The sequence below is a fragment of the Lampris incognitus genome, chromosome 1 (genome assembly GCF_029633865.1).
Source record: "Lampris incognitus isolate fLamInc1 chromosome 1, fLamInc1.hap2, whole genome shotgun sequence".
Lineage (NCBI taxonomy): Eukaryota > Metazoa > Chordata > Actinopteri > Lampriformes > Lampridae > Lampris > Lampris incognitus.
The window spans coordinates 153,916,828-153,923,246 of record NC_079211.1 but is presented as its reverse complement, the minus strand read 5'-3'; the positions used below and the strand labels follow the sequence as shown (position 1 = coordinate 153,923,246).

Here is a 6,419-nt window from a genome sequence, read left to right as displayed (position 1 = left end):
CACCTGCAGTCACTGTCTTGTTTATAAGGGTGGGGACACCTGCAGTCACTGTATTGTTTATAAGGGTGGGGACACCTGCAGTCACTGTGTTGTTTATAAGGGTGGGGACACCTGCAGTCACTGTATTGTTTATAAGGGTGGGGAAACCTGCAGTCACTGTGTTGTTTATAAGGCTGGGGACACCTCCAGTCACTGTATTGTTTATAAGGGTGGGGACACCTGCAGCCACTGTATTGTTTATAAGGGTGGGGACACCTGCAGCCACTGTATTGTTTATAAGGGTGGGGACACCTGCAGCCACTGTATTGTTTATAAGGGTGGGGAAACCTGCAGCCACTGTATTGTTTATAAGGGTGGGGAAACCTGCAGTCACTGTGTTGTTTATAAGGGTGGGGACACCTGCAGTCACTGTGTTGTTTATAAGGGTGGGGACACCTGCAGCCACTGTATTGTTTATAAGGGTGGGGACACCTGCAGCCACTGTATTGTTTATAAGGGTGGGGAAACCTGCAGTCACTGTGTTGTTTATAAGGGTGGGAGACCTGCAGTCACTGTATTGTTTATAAGGGTGGGGAGACCTGCAGCCACTGTATTGTTTATAAGGGTGGGGAAACCTGCAGTCACTGTATTGTTTATAAGGGTGGGGAAACCTGCAGTCACTGTGTTGTTTATAAGGGTGGGGAAACCTGCAGTCACTGTATTGTTTATAAGGGTGGGGAAACCTGCAGCCACTGTATTGTTTATAAGGGTGGGGAAACCTGCAGTCACTGTATTGTTTATAAGGGTGGGGAAACCTGCAGCCACTGTATTGTTTATAAGGGTGGGGAAACCTGCAGTCACTGTATTGTTTATAAGGGTGGGGAGACCTGCAGCCACTGTATTGTTTATAAGGGTGGGGAAACCTGCAGTCACTGTGTTGTTTATAAGGGTGGGGAGACCTGCAGCCACTGTATTGTTTATAAGGGTGGGGACACCTGCAGCCACTGTATTGTTTATAAGGGTGGGGAAACCTGCAGTCACTGTGTTGTTTATAAAGCTGGGGACACCTGCAGTCACTGTATTGTTTATAAGGGTGGGGAGACCTGCAGCCACTGTATTGTTTATAAGGGTGGGGACACCTGCAGCCACTGTATTGTTTATAAGGGTGGGGAAACCTGCAGTCACTGCATTGTTTATAAGGCTGGGGACGTCTGCAGTCACTGTGTTGTTTATAAGGGTGGGGACATCTGCAGTCAGTTTATTGTTTATAAGGGTGGGGACACCTGCAGTCACTGTATTGTTTATAAGGCTGGGGACACCTGCAGTCACTGTATTGTTTATAAGGGTGGGGACACCTGCAGTCACTGTGTTGTTTATAAAGCTGGGGACACCTGCAGTCACTGTCTTGTTTATAAGGGTGGGGACACCTGCAGTCACTGTATTGTTTATAAGGGTGGGGACACCTGCAGTCACTGTATTGTTTATAAGGGTGGGGACACCTGCAGTCACTGTATTGTTTATAAGGGTGGGGACACCTGCAGTCACTGTATTGTTTATAAGGGTGGGGACACCTGCAGTCACTGTATTGTTTATAAGGGTGGGGACACCTGCAGTCACTGTATTGTTTATAAGGGTGGGGACACCTGCAGTCACTGTATTGTTTATAAGGGTGGGGACACCTGCAGTCACTGTATTGTTTATAAGGGTGGGGACACCTGCAGTCACTGTGTTGTTTATAAAGCTGGGGACACCTGCAGTCACTGTCTTGTTTATAAGGGTGGGGACACCTGCAGTCACTGTATTGTTTATAAGGGTGGGGACACCTGCAGTCACTGTGTTGTTTATAAGGGTGGGGATACCTGCAGTCACTGTATTGTTTATAAGGGTGGGGAAACCTGCAGTCACTGTGTTGTTTATAAGGCTGGGGAGACCTGTAGCCACTGTATTGTTTATAAGGGTGGGGACACCTGCAGCCACTGTATTGTTTATAAGGGTGGGGAAACCTGCAGTCACTGTGTTGTTTATAAGGGTGGGGAGACCTGCAGTCACTGTATTGTTTATAAGGGTGGGGAGACCTGCAGCCACTGTATTGTTTATAAGGGTGGGGAAACCTGCAGTCACTGTATTGTTTATAAGGGTGGGGAAACCTGCAGCCACTGTATTGTTTATAAGGGTGGGGAAACCTGCAGTCACTGTATTGTTTATAAGGGTGGGGAAACCTGCAGCCACTGTATTGTTTATAAGGGTGGGGAAACCTGCAGTCACTGTATTGTTTATAAGGGTGGGGAGACCTGCAGCCACTGTATTGTTTATAAGGGTGGGGAAACCTGCAGTCACTGTGTTGTTTATAAGGGTGGGGAGACCTGCAGCCACTGTATTGTTTATAAGGGTGGGGACACCTGCAGCCACTGTATTGTTTATAAGGGTGGGGACACCTGCAGCCACTGTATTGTTTATAAGGGTGGGGAGACCTGCAGTCACTGTATTGTTTATAAGGGTGGGGACACCTGCAGTCACTGCATTGTTTATAAGGCTGGGGACACCTGCAGTCACTGTGTTGTTTATAAGGGTGGGGACATCTGCAGTCAGTTTATTGTTTATAAGGGTGGGGACACCTGCAGTCACTGTATTGTTTATAAGGCTGGGGACACCTGCAGTCACTGTATTGTTTATAAGGGTGGGGACACCTGCAGTCACTGTATTGTTTATAAGGGTGGGGACACCTGCAGTCACTGTGTTGTTTATAAGGCTGGGGACACCTGCAGTCACTGTATTGTTTATAAGGGTGGGGACACCTGCAGTCACTGTATTGTTTATAAGGGTGGGGACACCTGCAGTCACTGTATTGTTTATAAGGGTGGGGACACCTGCAGTCACTGTATTGTTTATAAGGGTGGGGAGACCTGCAGCCACTGTATTGTTTATAAGGGTGGGGACACCTGCAGTCACTGTGTTGTTTATAAGGGTGGGGACACCTGCAGTCACTGTATTGTTTATAAGGGTGGGGACACCTGCAGTCACTGTGTTGTTTATAAGGGTGGGGAGACCTGCAGTCACTGTATTGTTTATAAGGCTGGGGAGACCTGCAGTCACTGTATTGTTTATAAGGCTGGGGACATCTGCAGTCACTGTATTGTTTATAAGGGTGGGGACACCTGCAGTCACTGTATTGTTTATAAGGGTGGGGACACCTGCGGTCACTGTATTGTTTATAAGGGTGGGGACACCTGCAGTCACTGTATTGTTTATAAGGGTGGGGACACCTGCAGTCACTGTATTGTTTATAAGGGTGGGGACACCTGCGGTCACTGTATTGTTTATAAGGGTGGGGACACCTGCAGTCACTGTATTGTTTATAAGGGTGGGGACACCTGCAGTCACTGTATTGTTTATAAGGGTGGGGACACCTGTACTCACCGTGTTGTTTATAAGGGTAGGACACCTGCAGTCAGGTGAGACTGAAGAGGTCACTTAGTTGAAAGGTTTTCTCAATAAAGTTGTGTCCAGATGGACTGATTCTATTTCCTGTGATCCCTCACTCTAGTCACACATCGTTCAGGAAGGCACTTACTTCATCATTATTGGAGGTCTATATCTGTCTTTGGCAAAGTCCCGCGGTGAGTCTATATCCATAAATTTACGAAACCCTACATTTTCTTACAACCGAAACTGGTCAATACACTTAGCTAATAGTTTTCTTTTGAGCTCTACAATGAATGAGTAAATGACTACTGTCTATGGTAATGGAATTCAAAGTGGGTTAAAACAGAAAAGTATACTAGAAGATTCAGTTAAACCACTGGCCTTGCTGCACTTGTCCATGTTTCTCTACCTGAACAGTTCGCTACAGCAAAGCTCTAACAATTTGTGTATTTTAAACTTTTGGTTTTCCAAATCGGTGTGTCACAGTAAGACGGAGTCTGCACACTAGATAACGCTCACATGATCATCTACTGGCATACATACCACCATGTGATGTCTCGAGATAATGCTCACATGATCATCTACTGGCATACATACCACCATGTGATGTCTGGAGATAATGCTCACATGACCATCTACTGGCATACACACCACCATGTGATGTCTGGAGATAATGCTCACATGACCATCTACTGGAATACATACCACCATTTGATGTCTCGAGATAATGTTCACATGATCATCTGCTGGAATACATACCACCATTTGATGTCTGGAGATAATGCTCACATGAACATCTACTGGCATACACACCACCATGTGATGTCTGGAGATAATGCTCACATGAACATCTACTGGCATACACACCACCATGTGATGTCTGGAGATAATGCTCACATGATCATCTACTGGCATACACACCACCATGTGATGTCTCGAGATAATGCTCACATGATCATCTGCTGGAATACATACCACCATGTGATGTCTGGAGATAATGCTCACATGATCATCTGCTGGAATACATACCACCATGTGATGTCTGGAGATAATGCTCACATGATCATCTACTGGCATACATACCACCCCATGTGATGTCTCGAGATAATGCTCACATGATCATCTGCTGGAATACATACCACCATGTGATGTCTGGAGATAATGCTCACATGATCATCTACTGGCATACACACCACCATGTGATGTCTGGAGATAATGCTCACATGATCATCTACTGGCATACACACCACCATGTGATGTCTCGAGATAATGCTCACATGATCATCTACTGGCATACATACCACCATGTGATGTCTGGAGATAATGCTCACATGAACAGCTAGTGATATACACACCACCATGTGATGTCTGGAGATAATGCTCACATGAACAGCTAGTGACATACACACCACCATGTGATGTCTGGAGATAATGCTCACATGAACATCTACTGGCATACACACCACCATGTGATGTCTGGAGATAATGCTCACATGAACATCTACTGGAATACATACCACCATGTGATGTCTGGAGATAATGCTCACATGATCATCTGCTGGAATACATACCACCATGTGATGTCTGGAGATAATGCTCACATGAACATCTACTGGAATACATACCACCATGTGATGTCTGGAGATAATGCTCACATGATCATCTGCTGGAATACATACCACCATGTGATGTCTGGAGATAATGCTCACATGAACAGCTAGTGACATACACACCACCATGTGATGTCTGGAGATAATGCTCACATGACCATCTACTGGAATACATACCACCATTTGATGTCTCGAGATAATGTTCACATGATCATCTGCTGGAATACATACCACCATTTTATGTCTGGAGATAATGCTCACATGAACATCTACTGGCATACACACCACCATGTGATGTCTGGAGATAATGCTCACATGAACATCTACTGGCATACACACCACCATGTGATGTCTGGAGATAATGCTCACATGATCATCTACTGGCATACACACCACCATGTGATGTCTCGAGATAATGCTCACATGATCATCTGCTGGAATACATACCACCATGTGTGTCTGGAGATAATGCTCACATGATCATCTGCTGGAATACATACCACCATGTGATGTCTGGAGATAATGCTCACATGATCATCTACTGGCATACACACCACCATGTGATGTCTCGAGATAATGCTCACATGATCATCTACTGGCATACATACCACCATGTGATGTCTGGAGATAATGCTCACATGAACAGCTAGTGATATACACACCACCATGTGATGTCTGGAGATAATGCTCACATGAACAGCTAGTGACATACACACCACCATGTGATGTCTGGAGATAATGCTCACATGAACATCTACTGGCATACACACCACCATGTGATGTCTGGAGATAATGCTCACATGAACATCTACTGGAATACATACCACCATGTGATGTCTGGAGATAATGCTCACATGATCATCTGCTGGAATACATACCACCATGTGATGTCTGGAGATAATGCTCACATGAACAGCTAGTGACATACACACCACCATGTGATGTCTGGAGATAATGCTCACATGACCATCTACTGGAATACATACCACCATTTGATGTCTCGAGATAATGTTCACATGATCATCTGCTGGAATACATACCACCATTTTATGTCTGGAGATAATGCTCACATGAACATCTACTGGCATACACACCACCATGTGATGTCTGGAGATAATGCTCACATGAACATCTACTGGCATACACACCACCATGTGATGTCTGGAGATAATGCTCACATGATCATCTACTGGCATACACACCACCATGTGATGTCTCGAGATAATGCTCACATGATCATCTGCTGGAATACATACCACCATTTGATGTCTGGAGATAATGCTCACATGAACATCTACTGGCATACACACCACCATGTGATGTCTGGAGATAATGCTCACATGATCATCTACTGGCATACACACCACCATGTGATGTCTCGAGATAATGCTCACATGATCATCTGCT

At 45.2% G+C, this 6,419-nt stretch overlaps 1 protein-coding gene across 1 annotated transcript in view; it reads right to left on the bottom strand.

The window, feature by feature from the left end:
• Nucleotides 1-6,419, bottom strand: part of unc45b (unc-45 myosin chaperone B) — a 39,031-nt gene that overhangs the window by 11,997 nt on the left and 20,615 nt on the right. The window lies entirely within an intron of this gene.